Below are 23,820 nucleotides of genomic sequence, written 5' to 3' on the forward strand. Positions count from 1 at the left end.
AGGATGACTCCTTTTTCTGATTGTATCTTGTAATTGAATAAATAATGAAGTTAATTCTGAAGCATCGTGGATAAATTCTGCAGTCTCAATATGTAATACTACTCTTTCAGCATACTGAGAGTCAGTTACTATATTGAGAGGTTCTGAAAAATCCATTAATACCAACAGAATAGCATACAATTCTGATTTTTGAACTGAATTATAAGGACTTTGAACCACTTTACTTAAATTTTCTGATTTGTAACCTGCCTTTCCTTGTTTGTTGGCATCTGTATAAAATGTACGAACTCCAGATATGGGTTTTTTCCTCACAATTCGAGGCAAGATCCAATCAGCTCTCTTTATAAGATCAATTCTATTGCTTTTGGGATATTTGCTGTTAATTTCTCCCAAAAAATTACTACAAGCTTTTTGCCAAGCTTCATTTTCTATCCATAATTTTTCAATGTCCTCCTTAGTTAAAGGTATGACAATTTCTGCTGGGTCTATTCCTGCTAATTGACGAAGTCTCAATTTTCCTTTCCAAATCAAGTCAGAGATTTTTTCCACATAAGTTTTTAATTTTTTATTTGGTTTATTTGGTAAAAATATCCATTCCAATATAATATCTTCCCTTTGCATTAATATTCCTGTTGGGGAATGCCTAGAAGGTAAAATAACCAAAATGCAATCCAGCTTTGGATCAATACGATCTACGTGCCCTTCATGTACTTTCTTTTCTACCAAGGCCAATTCTTTCTCAGCTTCAGGTGATAATTCTCTTGGACTATTTAAGTCCTTATAACCTTCTAAGGTTTTAAACAAATTATTCAGTTCATCATTTTTTACCCCAACAATAGTTCTTAGATGAGAAATGTCTCCAAATAATCTTTGAAAGTCATTAAGAGTCTGTAGTCGATCTCTCCTAATTTGCACCTTTTAATGTCTAATTTTTTGAAGTTCTATTTTATATCCTAAATAATTAATAGAATCTCCTCTTTGTACCTTTTCTAAAGCAATTTGTAATCCCCAGCAAGGCAAAATTTTCTTTACTTTTTCAAACATTCTTTCTAAAGTATCAGCATTTGAATCAATATAATGATAAATTATAGATTTAGGAAATTTTTTACGTACCACTTCCAATGGCTGTTTTACAAAATATTGGCACAAAGTTGGGCTATTCAACATTCCCTGTGGGAGAACCCTCCATTGAAATCTTTTAACCGGTTGAGAATTATTATAAGTAGGCACTGTGAAAGCAAATCTTTCTCTGTCTTTTTCTTGTAAGGGTATTGAAAAGAAACAGTCTTTTAAATCAATAACTATGAGAGGCCATCCTTTTGGTAACAGAGTAGGTAAAGGAATTCCAGATTGTAAAGAGCCCATTGGCTGAATTACTTTGTTAATTGCTCTAAGGTCTGTTACCATTCTCCAATTACCAGATTTTTTTTTTTTATAACAAATACAGGAGAATTCCAAGGGCTGGTTGATTCTTCAATATGATGAGCATTTAACTGTTCTTCCACCAGCTCTTGTAAAGCCTGGAGTTTCTCTGTTGTTAAAGGCCATTGCTGAACCCATACAGGCTTGTCTGTTGACCATTTTAAAGGTAGAGCTGTTAATGTTTTTGGAAGATTATCAGTTGTTGTGCCCTGTTCTTGTATGACATGAATGGCTGGTGAGCACTCATTAGAATAATATCTTTTAATATTTCTCTCAGAAACATGTACTAATTTATGATTTGTTTCTGAGATTGGAGGGATATTAATCTGAGTATTCCATTGTTGTAACAAGTCTCGACCCCACAGGTTCATAGCTATGTTAGCCATATATGGTTTTAATTTTCCTTTCTGTCCTTCTGGACCTATACATTCAAGCCATCTTACACTTTGTTTCACTCTAGATAATGTCCCAATTCCTAAGAGTTGAATGTTTACCTCCTGAAGAGGCCAAGTTGGATGCCAAAATTCTGGTGCAATTATGGTAATGTCAGCACCTGTGTCTACCAGACCAGACAACAAAACACCATTTATTTTTATTGTTAGTTTTGGTCTTTGTTCATTAATAGAAGTTTGCCAAAAAATTTTCTTTATGTTTTTTCCTGTATTTCCTATTTTCTCTGTTTCATCATCTCGACTAACATGATTTATTCCAATAGACATTTGGTTATTTAGTTGCTTTGAGTAGGGGTTTCCTCTATAACTGCAGGAAAGGTTTGAACTGGATTTACTGTGGGGGCCTGCCTGAGGCCCCTCTGGGAGTTTCCCGAAGCTCGAGGCAGAGGGTTACCCTGTCTGTCCCTTGTTGATCTATGCCATAAGATGCTATTGCCTCCTTAAATCTTCGTAAGTCTAACATTTCAACTGGAACCCAAGTATTTTGTTCATTCTCTTCATCAGATAGCTGCTGTACGGCTACTGGATAAATGAAGGGTGATTGTGTGAAAACTGGCTTTCTTTCTGTAACCTTATGATCCAATTTTGAAACAACTTCACTATTTATTTCTTCTGTCTGAATTTGAATTTCTCTATAATTCATTTTTACCGGTTTAACAAGTTTTTCTAAGACTGTTATCCTGACACTTAAGTTGACGATCTTTTTAAATAGTAAAATGAGGATAAGAAAAGTAATAAACTGAATAATTCGATCAATATTAATCTTTTCATATAGTTGTTCCATTGTCAGAGTGCCTAAAATTTCAAACAAAGCCCAATTTTCTTCCAATGTACACATAAAGCCCATTTTTTTTTTTAATGTAGAAAAAAATTCTCTTTTAAATAGATATGTTAATTGACTTACCAAGTCTGGGTAGAACAGTAGAATCCCAGGGAATTTCACAGCCACCTGGTGTTCGAGGTGTGAATCCAGCGAGAGAGAGAGAGAGAGAGAGAGAGAGAGAGAGAGAGAGAGAGAGAGTAGCCGCTTGAGCCGAGTCAAGCCTTGGCTTTACAGGCAGGGGCCCTGTTCAGTAGGGCAGGTCTGAGTTGTTTGTAGCAGTTGCAAGTAGCTCCAGCTGCGGGTCAGTCAGGCCTGGGCCCAAGCTAGGCAGCCAGGCCGCCCAGGCTGGAAACCGGACCTGCCGCCAAGCCAAGCCAAGCGGTTTTTAATGAATTCTTGTCACGTTGGGCGCCAAATGTAGATGTATCCAACCTTCTTATTAAATAAGAAACACAGAACCAATGCAAAGAAGAAAGCCAAGAGGTCAGAGCTAAGAGCTAAAACCTTACCCTTCCTCCTGCGGTGGTCCTACCTCTCCGAACCAGAGCTACCCCTGTGTTAAAGTCTTTATATAGAGTTCCTGTTCTGCCTTCTCATTGGTTGTAAACCCAACCACATGACCGCCTCCTCACAGCCTGTCTGTATAGGCCTCCAGGTTTTCCATGATTGGTATTAAGATTAAAGGCATGTGTATCCAATAATGGCTGTATCCCTGAACACACAGCTCTGCCTACCAAGTGCTGGAATTACAAGCGTACGCTACCACTGCCCTGCTTTCCTATGGCTTGCTAATAGCTCTGACCCCCGGGCAACTTTATTTATTAACATACAAATAACATTTTAATACAAATAAAATATCACCATAAGGGGGACTTGAGAAACCTGTGTCCCAAGCTCCAGTGTTTCCTCTGTCTCATTCTGCATTCCTAACAGCCCCAATGTTACTCTTTAGAAGACAAAATTTGTTCCTGCAGGGCAGACAAGCCTTCACTATTACCATGGATTTTTGGCCTTCAGATGGTATTTCCTTTTGCCCCACTTGCTCTTTTTCACTGTAGACCTGCATAATAGTGATTACTAATAACCACAGAGTCAATACCAGGCTGTCTTAAAATCTGCTCAGCCAGCCAAAGAAATTAGCCCATTACTTTTCTATTTAGCCTCAGGCGAATTCTTACAATAAGGGCAGAGGGCAGCCACACTCTTTCCCAAAATATCACAAAAATGGTCTCCAGCTGGTTGCTAATGTTATTCTCCTCTGAAATCTCTTGAGCTGGGCCTCCACAGTCTGAAGAGCTCTCAACATTATTTCATCCAAGGCCCTAGGATGGCCCATTAAGTCCTGCTTACTGAATTCAACTGCTTTCTCATTCCAGAGTCCCAAAGTCTTCCACATTCCCCCCAAATACCACATGGTCAGGTCTGTCACAACAATAGCTCACTGCCTGGTACCAACTGCTCTATTAGTTATTTTTCTATTGCTGTGATAAAACACCATAACCAAGGCAACTTACAAAAGAAAGCATTTAATTAGGCTTACAGTTTCAGAGGGTTGGAGTCCATGAAGACAGCACAAAGGCATGGCAGCAGGAACAGCTGAGAGCTTCACATCTCTAACTGCAAGGAAGAGGCAGAGAGCACACTGGGAATAGCTTGAGTCTTTTGAGCCCTCAAAGTCCACCCCAACTGACACACCTCCTTCAACAAGGCCACACCTCCTTATCCTTCCCAAACAGTTCCACTAGCTAGGGACCAAGAATTCAAACACATGAGCCCATGGAGGCCATTCTCATTCAAACCACCACACTGAAGTAGCTCTGCCAGATGGATGGCAAACAGCAGAGAGTCCCTGCTTCCTACCAATATTCTCATGGCAAACATCACTAATTGATCATATTTTCCCCACTTATCCCAGAAACAGCTCCAACACTACAATTTAACTACTTCTAGTGGGTAAGAGCTGGAACGAAAAATGAGAGGTACTTAGCTCTCATTCCTAGAGTAAGAGTAGGGAGCGAGCAGTCATGATGAGGAAAGCATTTATGGCTCAGCATCTGAGGAAGGAGAATTAATGCTGTATTCCACTGGAGACAAGGACAGTGTTGTTAATGGACTCTCTATCCTGCTCGCAGTGGGTGTCAGACATGGACAATCAGGATAACCGAGTGAGTGTAGGGAGAGAAGTTAAAATGGATTGTTCTCTTAAATGCCTAAAAAGACGAAGGCAGGAGGAGGCTGGGAACCATCAACAGAATACAAGAGTCCCAATGAAAGACCCCACTGGACATGGGGACCATCTGATCTAAAGAGAAAGCTCACTGCTTGGGGGATGCCCCGGTGGGTATGGGTGCTCCTGGATAGAGCAGAGCAAGAAGAGACTTCAGGAAGTTGGGCGTTGAATGACAGGTGTCAGCAGTGATTCACACAGGTCAGGCATGGTGCTCAGATGTCAAGTGAATCACTTGGTAAATATGATGTCAAAATGGTGATGTCAAAAGTCAGCGTAGCAGGGGCCAGGTGGCCGGAAGGAATCAGAGCAAGGCACACAGGAGGGTTGGAGTCAGCGCCCAGGAAGGTGCAGCAGCCCCAGGAGAAGAGAAAGGTAGAGGTGGTGGCTCGGTCCAGCCTTGGCTTTGGTGCCTCAGGAACCTGGCACAAAGGCAGTGGGTGACGAGGGTTGTCAAGCTGGGTAGGGCTTGTGTGTGAGGAATTGCCCAAAGTGAGAAAAACTGAGTTAAAATTTAGAAGAAAGGGAAGAAGCAGCAATGAGAAAGAAGCTTCCCAGGCACAGATGTCAGCAGCTTTCAAAGCAGGGGTGGGCTGGCCATTTCCCCTGTCTCTCTTCACTGTGCAAGTCCCTGGTCAGGAAAGATCAGAGGTGAAAGTTGTGTGCGCTCTGAGCTGGCATCCTTGGAGCAACAGATGAGGATTCAAATCTTCAGGTCTTTGAGCTGAAATGGCAATTAGGCAAGGGGCAGTGGGACCTGTTACAGTATTTCCAGTGTTATTCTTTTTTTTTGGGGGGGGGCACCCTGTGCAGAACACAGGAATGCATTACACAGATCCTCTGCTAACCCTTTGTTAGAGCCCTCTGGACCTAAAGAAAGCCAGGATCTGACTCACTGTACTTCAGTCCTTCTTAGCAAAAACATGTTTTTTTGTTTTGTTTTGTTTTTTTTAAGAAGTAAAAGTGAGGTCTAGAAGTCATGCCTGTGTATTTATGTTTACTAGAAAAATGCACAGAAGTACCAGCCCCCAGCAAAGTGCAAAAATAAATAAATAAGTAATTAATTAAAATTTCATTCAAGTTCTGAACTAACTGCAAATTAAGACAAGTGGACTGAAATATCAGCCTAGGATTGGTTGAAAGGCACAGCATGGAGGCTTGGAGTAATAGCTAATGGGCTTGCTTGTTAAACACCCAGATGGAGAAAGTGTTGGCTGCCCAGGTCCACTCCTGACAAAAGAAGGGCTGGTACCATATCATGGCTATCCTAGCTGTTAAGAAGCAAGTGGAAGCATGCCCATTTCTCCAAAGCATTGTCAAAATCCCACTTCATGCATAGGATTAAACAAGCTGAGAGGGGAGGGGGCAGTGACAGGTGTCTTATATCTCTATATGACAGAAACCTTCAATAACAGATTAAATACTGTTTCCCCTTAGGCAATTCCAAGGGCAGACATAACTATGGTGAAGTTAACATATCCTAAGTGATAAGTTAGTCAGCGTCCTGCCACTGTAACAAAGCATCTAAGGTCATCAACTTTGAAGGAAGAAAGGTTTGTTTTGGCTCACCATTTTGGAAGTTTCAATCCATGCTTAATTGGCTCCTTTTTTGGGGGCCAGTGGCAAGGCAGGGCACCATGGTGTGTGTGTGTGTGTGTGTGTGTGTGTGTGTGTGTGTGTGTTGGAGGAGCTGTGATGGAGCAAAGCTGCTTTCCTCATACAGGGTGAGGAGCAAAAGGACATAGGAAGAACCATGTCTTGGATATAATTTAGACTTCAAAAAGACTCTTCCTGGGGCTATATCTCAGGGGTAGAGCAGTTGCCTAGCAGGCAAGAGGACCCAGGCTCAATCTTTAGCATTGCCAGAGAAACAAAATACTTAATGGTATAATTTTCCTGGTTCCACTTCTATTTTTCCCACTTCACTGGTGAGCACAGGAAGGGAAGGAGCGATCCAAATTCCATTTCTGTTGCTATGATAAAACATCCCGATGAAAACAACCTAAGTGAGAGAGGCCTTACTTCATCTTACAGTTCCAGGTGTCATCATGGGGAAGTCAAGGCAAGACTTTCAAACAGCTGGTTACATCACATCCACGGTCAAGAGCAAAGAAATGAGTGCATACATGCTCACTTGTGCTCAGCTTGACTTCCCAGAGTTCAGAACCCTCTGCTAGGGAATGGTGACACCCACAGAGGATGGAGTCTCCCCACGTAAATGAATTTAATTAAGATAGTCCTGGCCGGGCGGTGGTGGCGCACGCCTTTAATCCCAGCACTCGGGAGGCAGAGCCAGGCGGATCTCTGTGAGTTCGAGGCCAGCCTGGGCTACCAAGTGAGTCCCAGGAAAGGCGCAAAGCTACACAGAGAAACCCTGTCTCGAAAAACCAAAAAAAAAAAAAAAAAAAAAAAAAAAGATAGTCCTCCACAGATATGCCCACAGGCCAGTGCAGACATTCCTTCACTGAAACTCTTTCTGGGTGGTTCTAGGTTGGGTCAAGTTGATAAAGCTCACCATCACCCAGTCTATCCAAAGTCACATGGCTTAAAGGAGATAGGACTACAACTTGGTTATAGTCGGCCTGATCCCAAGGCCCTTTCAACTCCAATAACTGAAACAGGTTTTTCTCAGTATAGGGAGAAGACAATCCTAGATCATTAATAGTCAGGACATAAGCTGGAAGGTAAAAAGTACAGATAAAAAACCACCGTCATTTAGAGAGGAAAGAGATGGACCCAGAATAGTGACCCGTGAGGTCCTTGTTACACCAGGATAATTGGGTCTAAGAAAAGCCCATTGAAATGGGAACATTTGCTGTCCAATCATGGGTGAAAAACAGTTTGATTGGAAATTGGTCTTGAAAAAACAAAGTAAAAATCATATTAATTTAAATTTGATTTAACACAATTTAAGCTGTATTAAAACTTTTCTCTAGTTTTAAAAATGAATGAAAATCAAATTTGGGGTTGATTAGAGAGGTGCCCCCTCCTTCATAATTGTCAGATCTAACTGTAGGTTTCAGGCTAGGGAGATGGCTCAGCAGTTGGTCTTGCAGAGGATCCAGGTTCTTGGGGATCTGATACCCTCTGACCCCTCCAGATACCTGCACAAATGTGGTGCACATAAACTCATACACACACACACACACACACACACACACACACACACACACACACACACACACATGCTTTTTAAAAATCTCTAGAAAATGGTAAGTTTCTCTTCTTCACTTTTGTCTTTCAAGGGCTTGGCATAAAAGCTGTCTTTTCTTCACTTATCTTTGGGGGGCTGTCTTAGTTAGAGTTTCTGTTGCTATGAAGAGATACCATGACCATGGCAATTCTTATAAAGGAAAGCATTTGATTGGGTCTGGCTGATGGTTTTAGAGGTTTAGTCCATTATCATCATGGTGAGAAGCATGGCAACATGCAGGCAGACATGGTTCTGGAGAAGGAGCTGAGAGTTCTACATCTTGATCTGCAGGCAACAGGAAGTAAACTGTGTGTAGCACTGGGCATAGTTTGAGCATAAGAGACCTCAAAACCTGCCTCCCACTCCCCACAGTGACTCACTTTCTTCAACAAGGCCACACCTACTCCAACAAAGTCACACCTCCTAATAGTGCCACTCTTTATGGAGACTATTTTCTTCCAAGACATCATAGAGGCTTTCTTAATATTCAGTGGCCTCTCCTAGTTGGTTGGAGTCTAGATCATTGATGGATAAAGCCCCTTTGCAGTTATCCCCCTCTTTGATCTACTCGTTAGATATTGGGAGGCCAATGCCTCAGTATGAAACCTGACATCATTTTCATAGAGTTTATAAAATTCTTTATCTCTCCCAAGAACACTCATTTAACTTTGCAATCAGCTGGCATCATTCATGCCCTGTACTGTGGGTACTTGAAATGGCCTCTTATCACAGTCATAGTGATTGGCAAAGATTGGGCCGAGCAAGTTCCAGACCAACTGGGATCAGGTTTATCATGGTCTGCATCAACGCTTGTTTAGACAACTTTCCTTGTCAAGTGCAACAAGCATCTTCAAGGTACAGATGTTAATAGGTAGCCAGTGCAGAAGCCTCTTGCATGGACAAGATGCTAAGAGGAGACAGTGTCAGTGATGAGCCCTAAAGAGGGAAGGTGTTAGACCAGCAGAGTCCAGGGACAAGATCTGCCGTAGGCGGGCAAGGTGTTGGCATGAGCTGAGATTGGCATGCATATTGGCAAGTAGACCCAAAGACAATGTTGGAAAGTGGTACTGGGACAGAGTTTTGGAGCCAGCTCTTGAAGATGTAGATGAATGGACAGTCTTTTGTCCAACAGGGAGCTATTGATGACTCTGGATCCTGAGTTTAGCATGGGGCTTGATACCTGCTAAAAGTTCAGAAATAGTTGTCAAAGAAAGCTGATATTAAATTGGTATTTAATAATAATACATTTGTATTTAATTAAAGCTGATATTAAATTTGATAGGTATTGAGTTTTAGCACACATAAGTAAAAGAAAATCTACACGTCAAAATTGCATAAACAAATCCTCACTAATTGCTAGTTTGATGGAAGCACAGGACCGCCCCTTTTGGAGGTCTTCAGATGGGTTTTTAGTTCCATACTTGGAAGTTTTCCCCTTTCAATTGGAGTGCTGGTGCATGTGTTGCACATACAGGAGCTATTTTTTCAGCTAAGACTTAAATGGCACTCAGTCACTATACATCCCAGTGTGCTGTTTGAAGTTGTCACTATAAAGTGGGAACCTCTGACCTCTCTGGCGGTGTGGAAGAGGAACACAGTGCACTGGGCTCACTTTCAGATCTAATTGAAACCATTTGTATTCTAAATTTGTGTTCCCAGTGACTGAGCCCGCAGGGGCCTTTGGGTGGGTACACATGCACTTGACAGGCAGGTTAAAGAACCGAGTACAATCGATGTTCTTTAAGCAATAGCTAGGTTTTGCTGGAGAGTGAGGGACAAGAGTTCTAGAACTTTCTGGAACTACTGAACTGAGTAGGAGAACTGACCTGGATCCTGAACAAACCCTTTGACTTATGGAAAGCAGGCTGATGTTTAGATCTCTATGTAATTATGATGACTAAAGAGCCACAGTCTCTCTCTCTCTCTCTCTCTCTCTCTCTCTCTCTCTCTCTCTCTCATAACAAACCTGATGAGGCCAGGCCCTGGGACACAGCCAGTCACCAGAAACCCCCACCCAAATCTGTCCCAGTTGCTGGCCAGCAGGAAAAACTCCCCCTGCCAGGTTCCCCTACCAAAAACCCTCATCGGACCCTGCAATCTACAAGATCCACACCCTACCCCAATACCCATCTGCCTGTGACCCCAGTAACTTTCTGAGGCAAGGAATCCACCAGCCCCCATTGGACCAAGAGGTAAGTGACTCCTCTCCTACCCAGAGAGTCCTGCCTTTAGGACCCAGGCCCTGGGACACATCCAGTCCCCAGGAACCCCCACCCAACTCTGCCCCAGTTGCTGGCCAGTAGGGAAAACTCCCATGGCCAGGCTCCCCCACCAAACCCCCCCATTGGACCCTGCAATCTATAAGACCCATGCCCTACCCCAGTACCCATCTGCCTGCCACCCGAGTAACTTCCTGAGACACAGAATCTGCCAGCTCTCACTGGACCAAGAGAGGCTTCCTGAGATACCAAATCCACCAGCTCTGACTGGACTAAGAGCCCTGATAAGACCAAGAGTGGGTCCCTGAGTCACAGAATCACCTAGCTTGAATTGGGCTGAGAGCAGCTCCCTGAGATATAGATTCTGCCAGCTCCAATTAGACCAAAGGCTAAAATTGTACCCAGAGGGGCCCCCCGAGACACAGATACAACAAGTACAGAGTGGAGCAATAGCAGCTCACTCAGACACAGGCACCTCTTGCACCTATTAGAGGAAGAGACGGGCAGATGTCAGTGCAAAAATACAACAACATAAAGAACAATATGGCATCACCAGAACCCAGCCCTCCTACAACAGCAGGACTTGAATATCACAATGTAGAAGAAGAAGAAAGCAACCTTAAAAATAGCTTCATGAAGATGCTAGAGGCCTTTAAAGAAAAATGCAAAATTCCCTTAAAGAAATTGAGGAAAAGACAAACAAAAAATTGGAAGAAATTAATAAATCCCTTAAACAAAGCCAAGAAAACCATGAAAAAGCAATTAAACATGTGAAGGAAACATTTCAAGATCTGAAAATTGAAACAGAAACAATGAAGAAGACACAACCAGAGGAAATGCTGCAAATAGAAAATCTGAGTAAACGAACAGGAAACACAGAAGCAAGCATGACCAACAGAATACAAGAGAGGGAAGAGAGAATCTCTGGTGCAGAGGATACAATAGAGGAAATAGATTCGTCAGTCAAAGAACACACCAAAGCCAAAAAGATCATAACACAAAATGTCCAAGAAATCTGGGACACCATGAAGAGGGCAAATCTAAGAATAATAGTGATAGAAGAAGGAGAAGAATATCAATTCAAAGGCACAGAAAATATATTCAACAAAATCATGGAAGAAAGCTTTCCCAACTTAAAGAAGGAAATACCTATAAAGATACAAGAAGCTTATAGACCACCAAATAGACTAGACCCCCAAAAAATGTCCCCCTGCCACATAATAATTAAACCACCAAACATATAGAATAAAGAAAGAATATTAAGAGAAGCAAAGGAAAAAGGCCAAGTGACTTATAAAGGCAGACCCATCTTCTCAATGGAGACTTTGAAAGCCAGATGTAAAGCAGACACTAAGAGACCACGGATGCCAGCCTAGATTAATATAACCAACAAACTTTCAATCACCATAAACGGAGTGAACAAGACATTCCAAGACAAAACCAGATTTAAACAATACCTGTCCACAAATCCAGCCCTACAGAAAGCATTAGAAGGAAAATTACAACCTAAGGAAGTCAGATACACCCACGAAAACACAGGTAATAGATAACCCCACAACAGTAAATTTCCAAGAAGAGAAACACACACACACACACACACACACACACACACACACACACACACACACACTACCACCAAAAGATAACAGGAATTAACAATCACTGGTCATTAATATCCCATAATATCAATGGACTTAATTCATCTATAAAAAGACACAGGCTAACAGAATGAATATAAAAGCAGGACCCATCTTTCTGCTGCATACAAGAAGCAACCTCAACTTCAAAGACAGACACTACTTCAGAGTAAAAGGCTGAGAAAAGTCTTTCCAATCAAATGGAATTAAGAAGCAAGCTGGTATAGCTATCCTAATATCTAACAAAACAGACTTCAAACTAAAATCAATCAAAAGAGATCGAGAAGGACATTACATACTCATCACAGGAAAGATCCACCAAGATGAAGTTTCAATTCTGAACATTTATGCCCCAAACACAAGGGTACCCACATAAAAGAAACATTACTAAAGCTTAAATCACACATAAACCCCCACACATTAATAGTGGGATACTTCAACACCCCACTCTCACCACTGGACAGATCTGCCAGATTGAAACTTAACAGAAAAATAAGGGGATTAACTGATGTTATGATTCAAATGGACTTAATATCTACAGAACAATTCACCCTAACAAAAAAGAATATACCTTCTTCTCAGCATCCCATGGAACCTTCTCTAAAATCAACCACATACTCAGTCACAAAGCAAATCTCAACAGATACAGAAAAATTGGGATAATCTCCTCTATTCTATGGGACCACCATGGCTTAAAGTTAGATTTCAACAACAACAAAAATTACAGAAAGCTTACAATCACATGGAAACTAAATAATGCTCAACTGAATCACCAATGGGTCAAGGAAGAAATAAAAAAAGAAATTAAAGACTTCCTAGAGTTCAGTGTAAATGAATGTACAACATACCCAGACTTATGGGACACCATGAAAGCAGTGCTAAGAGGAAAATTCATAGCTCTAAATGCACACATAAAGAAGTTGAAGAAATCTCACACTAGTGACTTAACAGCACACCTGAAAGCTCTAGAACAAGAAAAAGCAAAGTCACCCAGGAGGAATAGACACCAGGAAATAATCATATTGAGAGCTGAAATCAATAAAATAGAAACAAAGAGAACAATACAAAGAGTCAATGAAACAAAGAGTTGGTTCTTTGAGAAAATCAACAAGATAGACAAGCCCTTATTTAGACTAACTAAAAGGCAGAGAGAAAGCATCCAAATTAACAAAATCAGAAATGAAACGAGAGATATAACAACTGATAACGAGAAAATCCAGAGAATCATCAGGTCATACTTCAAAGATCTGTACTCCACAAAATTGGAAAATATAAAAGAAATGGACAATTTTCTGAATAGGTACTACATACCAAAGTTAACTCAAGACCAGATAAACAACTTAAATAGACCAATAACCCCTAAGGAAATAGAAACAGTTACTAAAAGTCTCCCAACCAAAAAGGGCCCAGGACAAGATGGTTTCAATGCAGGATTCTACCAGATTTTCAAAGAAGAGTTAATACCAAAGCCCTTCAAATTGTTCCACACAATAGAAACAGAGGAACATTACCAAACTCCTTTTATGTGGCTACAGTAACTCTGATTCCCAAACCATACAACAAAGAAAGAGAATTACAGACCAATCTCCCTCATGAACATTGATACAAAAACACTCAATAAAATACTGGCTAACCAAATCCAGGAACACATCAAAAACATTATCCACCATGATCAAGTAGGCTTCATCCCAGAGATGCAAGGTTGGTTCAACATACGAAAGTCTGTCAATGTAATACACCATATACACAAACTGAAAGAAAAAAAAAACACATGTTCATTTCATTAGATGCTGAAAAGGCCTTTGACAAAAATCCAACACCCCTTCATGATAAAGGTCTTGGAGAGATCAGGAAAACAGGGAACATATATAAACATAAAAAAGGCAATTTACAGCAAGCCAACAGCCAACATCAAATTAAATGAAGAGAAACTCAAAGAAACTAAAATCAGGAACAAGACAAGGCTGTCCGCTCTCCCCATATTTATTCAATATAGTACTTGAAGTGCTAGCTAGAGCAATAAAACAGCAAAAGGAGATCAAGGGGATACAAATTGGAAAGGAAGAAGTCAAACTTTCACTATTTGCAGATTATATGATAGTATACATAAGTGACCCCAAAAATTCTACCAGGGAACTCCTACAGCTGATAAACACATTCAGTAATGTGGCAGGATACAAGATTAACTCAAAAAAATCAGTAGCCCTCCCATATACAAATGATAAATGGGCTGAGAAAGAAATCAGAGAAACATCACCCTTTACAATAGCCACAAATAATATAAAATACCTTGGGGTAACTCTAACTAAGCAAGTGAAAGACCTGTATGACAAGAACTTTAAGTCTCTGAAGAAAGAAATTGAAGAGGATATCAGAAAATGGAAAGATCTCCCAAGCTCATGGATAGGAAGGATTAACATAAAAATGGCAATCTTACCAAAAGCAATCTACATATTCAATGCAATCCCCATCAAAATCCCAACACAATTCTTCACAGATCTGGAAAGAACAATACTCAATTTCATATGGAAAAACAAAAGACCCAGGATAGCTAAAAGAATCCTGTACAACAAAGCCACCTCTAGAGGCATTACCATCCCTGACATCAAGCTCTACTATAGAGCTACATGGTTTTTATGCCAATACCAAGCTGTTTTTAGCTCTATAGTAGAGCTTAATGGCAGGGATGGTGATGCCTCCAGATAAAAACACTTGGTATTGGCATAAAAACTAACATGTGGACCAATGGAATCAAATTGAAGAAACTGACATCAACCCACACACCTATGAACACCTGATTTTTGACAGAGAAGCCAAAACTGTAAAATGGAAAAAAGAAAGCATCTTCAACAAATGGTGCTGGCATAACTGGACGTCAACATGTAGAAGATTGCAAATAGATCGATATCTATATGCACAAAACTCAAGTCCAAGTGGATCAAAGACCTCAATATAAAAACCAGTTACACTGAGCCTGATAGAAGAGAAAGTAGGAAATAGTCTTGAATGCATTGGCACAGGAGACCACTTCCTAAATATAACACCAGTAGCACAGACACTGAGAACAACAATTAATAAATGGGACCTCCTGAAACTGAGAAGCTTTTGTTAGGCAAAGGACACAGTAAATAAGACAAAACAACAGCCTACAAAATGGCAAAAGATCTTCATCAACCCCACATCTGACAGAGGGCTGATCTCTAAAAATATATAAAGAACTCAAGAAACTAGACATCAAAATAACAAACAATCCAATTAAAAAATGGACCATAGATCTAAACAGAGGAATTCTCAAAGGAAGAATTTCAAATGGCTGAAAGAACTTTAAGGAATTGCTCAGCATCCTTAATTATCAAAATGACTCTGAGATACCACCTTCCACCTGTCAGAATGGCTAAGATCAAAAGTAGTGAAGACAGCTTATGTTGGAGAGGATGTGGAGCAAGGGGAGCACTCCTCCACTGTTGGTGGAAGTGCAAACTGGTACAGCCACTTTGGAAATCAGTATGGCGGTTTCTCAGAAAATTAAGAATCAATCTACCTCAAGACCCAGCTATACCATTCTTGGGCATATACCCAAGGAATTCTCGATCATACCACAAGCACACATGCTCAACTATGTTCATAGCAGCATTATTTGTAATAGCCAGAACCTGGAAACAACTTAGATGCCCGTCAACTGAAGAATGAATTAAGAAAATGTGGTATATATACACAATGGAGTACTACTCAGCAGAGAAAAACAATGACATCATGAGGTTTGCAGGCAAATGGATGGATCTAGAAAAAATCATCCTGAGTGAGGTAACCCAGACTCAGAAGGACAAACATGGTATGTACTCACTCATAAGTGGATATTAGATGTAAAGCAAAGGGTAATCAGGCAACAACCCACAACTCCAGAGAAGCTAACTAACAGGGAAGACCCAAAGAGGGACACGTGGACCGCCCTGGTTAGGGGAAATAGATGAGATCTCCATGAGTAAACTGGGGGTGAGGGGTGGGCAATGGAGGGTAGAGGATAGGGAATGAGAACATAAGGAAATGAGATGGTTGAACTGGAACAGGGAGGGAGGGGGAAAGCAATGAAAGAGATACCATGGTAGAAAGAGATATCATGGGGATAGAGAGAAACCAGGTGCTAGAGAAATTGTCAGGAGTCCCCAACCTAGACTACTAGTGATAGTGGAGAGGGTGCCTGAACTGCACTGGCTTGCCCCAGAGATCAGACTTGGTATTGGCATAAAAACTAACATGTGGACCAATGGAATCAAATGACTGACGGAAGCAGATGCAGAGATCCATAGCCAATCACCAGGCAGAGCTCCTGGAGTCCAGTCAAAGAGAGAGAAGAGGGATTCTATGAGCAAGTGCATCAGGATCATGATGGGGAAACATGCAGAGATGACCAAACCAAACTAGAGGGAACTCATGAAAATTGGATCAATGGCTGTAGAGCCTACATGGGACTGGACTAGGCCCTCTGCATAGTGAGACAGTTGTGTTGCTTGGTCTGCTTGGGAGGCCCCCTGGCAGTAGGATCAGAATCCATCTCTGGTGCATGAACAGGCTTCTTTGAGCCCACTACCTATGATAGGACACCTCGTGCAGTCTTGAGGCAGGGGGAAGGGCTTGGACTTGCCTCTACTGAATGTGCCTCCCCATGGGAGGCCTTGCCTTCTTGTGGGTGGGAGAGGGGGGTGAGTTGAGATGGGGAGGCTGGAGGGACAGGAGGAGGGAAGAGAGGGATCTTTGATTGGTGTGTAAAATGAATGAAAAATTTTTCTTAATTAAAAAAAGGGGGGAAGAAAAAAACCTGATGGGAACCCAGAAAATGATAGGATTTGAATGTATACCAGGACTGTTAGCTCTAATACTAATGTACTAGGCAAGGCTAATGCTCGTTGTGACTTTTCAGGTGAGGAAGAGGGAATAAGAAACAATGAATGCTAATTAGCTTGCATTAATCAGAATCGTATTAGGCTTCTTTTGTTGTTTCTTTCCCCCTTTTCTTTTCAGAGCTCTTAAGTGTACAGAAGCAGGTTATTCAAATTTCACCCCTGTTTTTCAAAAATTAATAAGGGCCATACATTAGTGTAGCATTCTGCCTGCTTAGTAGAATATATTAGTAAAGGTTTTAATTACTGAAATTATACAGTCATGAAAAGATGATCTAATGAAAGCAATCATATCATTTGCATTCTGGGCCTGCCTGCATACAGATGCTGAGAGAAGAAGAAAATTACACCAACGTGTGGCCGAATAATTACCACCATTGTAACTCAGCCTGAGGACGCAGGACTTAAATGTCTTTACATTCCGAGGAAATACCTGTTTGTGGACAAGAAAACCAGTTTCCTTGGAGAAGAAGGATTAGCCATGACAACAGAGTCCTAAAATCCCTTTTCTTTCTCCTAACCTGGAGCCTCTCTTTGCTAGAGGATCCATCATGACCTCCTCTCCGATAAGGGAAAATTAATTGCTATGCTGTTTTGTTGAAGAGGGCTTTGTGGTGCTTAAAATAATTAGAACAGAGTCTGGAAATGACAGCCCCGGGGTGACAAAGAGACAGATGTGTTCACGGGCAGCAGGATGACAGGAGGCATGTGAAACTGTGTATGAGGGAGGGCTGTGCTAGCAGTCTGTACAAGCCCTAAGTGTGGGCAGGTGCAGTGAGATCTGCTTATATCCTCCCAGGCTCTCCCTGTAAAATAAAGAGCAGTCATCAGTGACCCGTGGACAACATTGACCAGGGATGATGGAAACCCACCGAGGAACCATCTAGAATTATTTGTCTTGTAGTGGTGGTAGGCAGCGGTGTGGACAGTTTTATTTTATTCATTTGCGCTAACTCGGGTGAGTAAGTTCTTTCCCAAGCAAAATTCTGAAGACTCCCAGTGATTACACATGTCTCATAAGATGCCCCAATTTATGAACTCTAGGACCCCTCTGATGATGGGCAATGATGCCAAGATGGCAGAAACCTGGGACACACACACACACACACACACACACACACACACACACACACACACACACACACACACACACAGACACCTCTGTGGCTTCTCCACTAACCCCACCAACTGATGCTCCCTGCAAACACACCATGTATAAGACTGTACACTGGGTATGCATAATGTGGTACAGGGTGACATGTCCCCAGCCCATAGTACAATGCTTATTCTAAAGTGTTTGTCTTTATTACCATGCAAGTATGAAGGGGTGCACATGCCACAGTAAATTATGGAAGTCGGGTGACAACCCTGAGGCTTTTCTCTCCTTCCACCTTTACATGGTGGGAGGCTTCTGAGGATCAAACTCAGGTCTTCGGGTTTTGAGGCAATTGCTTTCCCCAGCTGAGCCATCCTGCCTGCCCCATATAAAGTGGGGTAGAATCTTGTGTTCCCTTAAGAATATATGAGCAGAGTTACAGTGGTTCCATGGTATGGAAAAAGAAATCTCAACACACTTAGATGAACTGATGGAAGGATTTCTGAAAACAAGTGGCCAAAGGGAAAGCAAGGAGATGGGGGAGTTAGGGCTCTAGAGGGCACACCATGGACAAAGGGCAAGGGTGAGACAGGTGTGGTGCACAAAGAAAATGGGCAGTGGTCCATTTGGGATGTGTGTGATGGACAGGGAGCCATGGAACCAGGCACCTCTGAAGAACCAGCTCTTGTCAGGCGGCAACAGGGAGGCAGGGCATTGAATTCCTTCACCACAAGTGTGTACCTAAGGCTGAAATTTGGGACTGCACACTCAGGAAAGGTGAGAAGCCGGGGACTTCTGGGTCTCTGCTATGACAGTTGTATGGAAAGGTGCCACTAGGGAGAAGAGATCTTCTAAGCCCCAGGCAGCTGATGAGACAGAAGAAAAATGGGAAGAAGCAGAGGTCACCGAGATGCTACCGTGATGGCCAGGAAGAGGGGAGGAGTAAGGGAGGTGTGGGTGTTGGTGATGGCTGCCCCTGTGCAGTGTTAGGAATGGCTTCCATAGCCTCACAGGAAGCATTCCCTGACAGTCTATCCTGTGCCTCACACATCTTGGTCACTTGGCCACAGGTGAGTCAGCCCAAATAGAGCCTGTTCTTACTTTTCCACTGAGCATCCAGATTCTGGGTGCTGGAATGAGAGTTGGGAGGAAGGTTGACAGACAAGTGGACACTTTTTGAGAGAGTCATTGGCCAAACTGATGAGGGCACGTGTGACGTGTCTTTCAAGGGCCATTATATGAAGCAAGCAATAAAAGTACCATGGATTCTTGGTTCTAATCATAACACAGTAGCTTATATCAGACTAATGTCTATTGATCCAAACAACCAAAGAAGCTGGACAGAATATAACTGATTAATGATCCTGGGCAGGATATGAATCAGAGATTTGTGTTACCATGATCCTTGAGGTCATCCCAGCTCCACAGTTCAGCAAATGTATTTGTTTATCATACCTTTCCCTCCCTTGAGACAGGTCCCACTCTGTCCCCCAAGCTGGGCTTGAACTTGCAACCCATCTGCTTTTTGCCTCTGTGTGCTAAAAGTCCAGTCACTCCCATGTCTCTTTCTAAAGAATAGAGCCCTCACAGGGCATGCTACCTGGCTAAGGTGAGGGGAGAGGTCAGGGTACCCAACACACTGGAAATTTAAACACCCATTGAGATGTAAACTGCAAAGATGGAGTCCCCAGAGCCCGCAGCCTAATTCTTCTCAAGTCACCGGTGATATCTACACTGTGTGGAACACAGGCAGAAATAATAAGGGAGGATCAAGAGCTAAGCAGAGATTTCAGCTCCTGTGGGCGCTGGGACAACAAAGGCCTGAGTTCAAAGCTGTGAGGCCTTGGTACACACTGCAAGCTTCCAGCCAATGCCCTGGAAAAGCTACCTTTGGAAGGAAGGATTATGCACTAAGAATAAGGAAAAGAATTGTAGGAGGCTTATTATGGGAAATGGACATATGTTCTAGAAGTTACATGATCAAATTAAATGAAAAGAAATCTAAACCAGCTAAGGTACATGTTAGAGGAAAAAGAACAAGTCTAGAGGATTTACTATGCTAGATAATGAGATTTCAGCATTGGTGTCTGAGAGAGCAAATGAAAAATAGACCAATGGCACAGAACTCAGAATTAGAAGGCAGACTAACATCTATATCCATCTATAACTATATATACTGCCTGATGGAAGTCAAAACACTATGGAGATTCTGTTGGGAGAAATGATGGGTTTTCCCATAATGATACTAAGTCAAGGGGATGGTCACATGTGATAAATACATATAAATAAATACTTTGACCCTCCACCTCACAAAATATACAAAAGTAATTTGAGAAAGGTCAAAGATATAAATATGAATGATACACTAATACAGTCTTCCTGAGAAGGACAACAGAATATCTTCATAATCTTGGAGTAGAAAAATACAATCTTTAAAATGAATTAGTGCTGTGGGATGTTCTGTATGGCAAATGTGTTGCTGATTAGTCAATAAATAAAACACTGATTGGCCATTGGCTAGGCAGGAAGTATAGGCGGGACAAGGAGGAGAATAAAGCTGGGAAGTGGAAGGCTGAGTCAGAGAGACACTGCCAGCCGCCATGATGACGAACAGCATGTGAAGATGCCGGTAAGCCACGAGCCATGTGGCAAGGTATAGATTAATGGAAATGGATTAATTTAAGCTGTAAGAACAGTTAGCAAGAAGCCTGCCATGGTCATACAGTTTGTAACCAATATAAGTCTCTGTGTTTACTTGGTCGGGTCTGAGCAGCTGTGGGACTGGCAGGTGAGAGAGATTTGTCCTGACTGTGGGCCAGGCAGGAAAACTCTAGCTACAAATTAGTCATAATAATAAAATTTATATTAAGTTAAATTCTTCGAAATAAGCTGTTAGTAGAGAAAAAACTTTAAGGTACAGAGATTGGCAGATGGTATTATCTATCTATCTATCTATCTATCTATCTATCTATCTATCTATCTATCTATCTATTTATCTATCATCTATCTCGTGTGTGTGTGTGTGTGTGTGTGTGTGTGTGTGTGTGTGTGTGTGTGTGTGATGATACACATTTGGAGGTCAGAGGATAACTTGCTTCTGAGAGTCAGTTCTCTCCTGCCACCATGTGGGATCTTGGGATCATACTCAAGTCATCATTTTTGATAAGAGCCTTTACCCATTGGGCCATCTCTCTAGCTCAGCAGGCAATATTTGTGGAGTAAGCATCTAAGAACTCATCCAGAGAATATTTAAAGAATGTCTATCTGCAAAAACATAAAAATTTTAATCTTGAGCACTCATATAAAAAGCCAGGCATGGGCTTTGTGTCCAGTCAATCCAGCTAAACCAGTGAGAGACTCTGCCTCAAAAAATAAGGTGGAGAGTGGCTGAAGAAGACACTAGTGTAGACCTCTGGTCTCCAAGCACATGGGTGAAGTCATGCATATACACACACAAAATGTACACACATATACACCTCCCACACACAAACACACAGAGAAAAAAATTTTTTTAAAGATTTATTTATTTATTATGTATACAGCATGTATTCCTGCAGGCCAGAAGAGGGCACCAGATCTCATTACAGATGGTTGTGAACCACCATATGGTTGCTGGGAATTGAACTCAGGACCTCTGGAAGAACAGTCAGTGCTCTTAACCACTGAGCCATCTCTCCAGCCAGAGAAAATTTTTTTTAAAGTAGACAAGAGTCTTGAACAGGTACTTCACAAAGAGTCTAGAAAATGTGTTTGGTGGCATTTCTTGTTGCAGAAGTGCCAATTAAAACCATAATGGATTCCACTGTGTCCAGTGGGATGCCTACAATGAAAAGGTTTGACAACACTAAATGTCACTAAGGAGGCGGGGCAAAGAGAACTCTCTTAAATGGGAGTGTGTTGTTGTTGTTGATATTGTTTGTTTTTGTCAACTTGACCGAAATGAGAGTCATCTGCGGAGAAGGACCTCAATTGAGGAATTGCCTCCATCAGATTCGCCTGTGGCACATGCAGGAAGGTTGCAAGTTCAAGTCCAGTGGGGGAAACACAGTGGAACATATGTTTGATTAATGATTGATGTGGAAGGTCCCAGCCTACTATGGGCCATGCCACACCTGAGAAGGTAGTTCTGGGTTACATGAGAAAGGTAGTTGAAAAGCCATGAGGAGTAAACAGTGTTCCTTCATAGCCTTTCCTTCAGTTCCTGTAGTCAGAGGTTTTCCTGTGTCTTGCCAGGCCCCCGCGGTTCCACAGCCACTTATAAAATAATCACTCAGAGGCCTAATATTATTTAAAAACTTATGGCCATGTCCTATGGCTCAACCTTGTTGATAATTAGCTCTTATAACTAAACTCAGCCCATTTCTATTAATCTATATGTTGCCACATGTTCCTGGCTTTACCTGTATGCTATTACATGCTGCTCTCTGGATGGCAGGATGGCATCTCCTCTGCCTCTGCCTTTCTTCTTCCTGTCTTTCTCTTGGATTTCTTGCCTGGCTATATCCTGACTCGCCCTAGGCCAGAGCAGCTTCTTCATTAACCAATCATAGCAATACATATTCACAGCATACAGAAAGATATCCTGCAGCAAGTTCCTGCCTTGAGTTCTTGTCCCGACTTTTCTCCCCATGGTGGTCTGAATAAGAATGCCCCCCCCCATGAACTTTGCAGAAAAGTGGGAGGAAGGATGGTAGGAGCCAAAGGGGTTGAGGACACCATGAGAACATGGACCCCAGAATCAGCTAAGCAGGACTCATAGGGGCTCAGAGGGACTGAAGCAACAATCACAGAGCCTGTGAGGGTCTGAGCTAGGTCCTCTGTATGTATGTTATGGTGTGTAGGTTGTTCTTTTGGGACTTCTGTTGGAAATCAGACACTCTGCCAGCCTCCACTTCAGGGACTCAGTGCCTGCAGACAGGTTATCATCCACCACCACCAGGTGTGGTGCATTTCTACTGTTGCTATGAATTGTGTATTTTCCCTGTGTGACACCCATAGCCTTTAATGGGTCCCTTCCAACATCATGGGTCTGTCTTTCATTCTCTCACTCTCTATCTGTCTGTCTCTGTCTCTCTCTTGTGTCTCCACTCTGAGATGGCCTTTGGCTTACTCCCCCAATAAATCCCTCCAAGGTACTCTGTCACTAAATCCTAACACTCCCAACAGTGGGAGTGGGGGTATCTCTCACTCAGGCCTGCACCTGAGACCCTTTTCCTCCGACTGGTTTGCCACATCCAGCAGTGATATGAGGTTTTGTGCCCAGTCTTATTACATCTTATTAGGCCATGTTTGGTGGATATCCCTGGGAGGCCTGCTCTTTTTTTTTTTCTTTTGAAGGGAAACAGAGGAGGAGTTAATCTAGGGGAGAGGGGAGGCAGGGGAAGGGAGGAGTGGGAGAAAGGGAACTGTTGTTGGGATGCAATGTATAAGAGAAGAATAAAAGTTAAAAAAAAAATGCCCCCAGTAGGCCCATATATTCGAATGCTTCGTCATCAGGGTGTGACACTGTTTGAGAAGAATTCAAAGGTGTGGCCTTGTTGGAGGAAATGTTTCACTTGGGGTGGGCTTTAAGGTTTCAAAAACCCACACTAAGTCGGGTGTTACTGCCTACAGATCATGATATAGAGCTCATCTACTGCTCTAGTGCCTGCCTGCATGATGCCATGCTTCCTACCATCATGGTAATAGGCTAAACCTCTGAAAGTGTAAGCCCCCAATTAGATGCTTTCTCTTATAAGAGTTGCCTTGGTCATGGTGTCTCTTCACAGCAATAGAGCAGTGACTATGACAGAGTTGGTACCAGGAGTTGGGTATTGCTGTGACAGGCCTGACAATGCTGTTTGTTGGAGGATT

This window comes from Peromyscus californicus, unplaced genomic scaffold (assembly GCF_007827085.1).
Source record: "Peromyscus californicus insignis strain IS unplaced genomic scaffold, ASM782708v3 Scaffold_14__1_contigs__length_90479793_seg_2, whole genome shotgun sequence".
NCBI classification, from domain to species: Eukaryota; Metazoa; Chordata; class Mammalia; order Rodentia; family Cricetidae; genus Peromyscus; species Peromyscus californicus.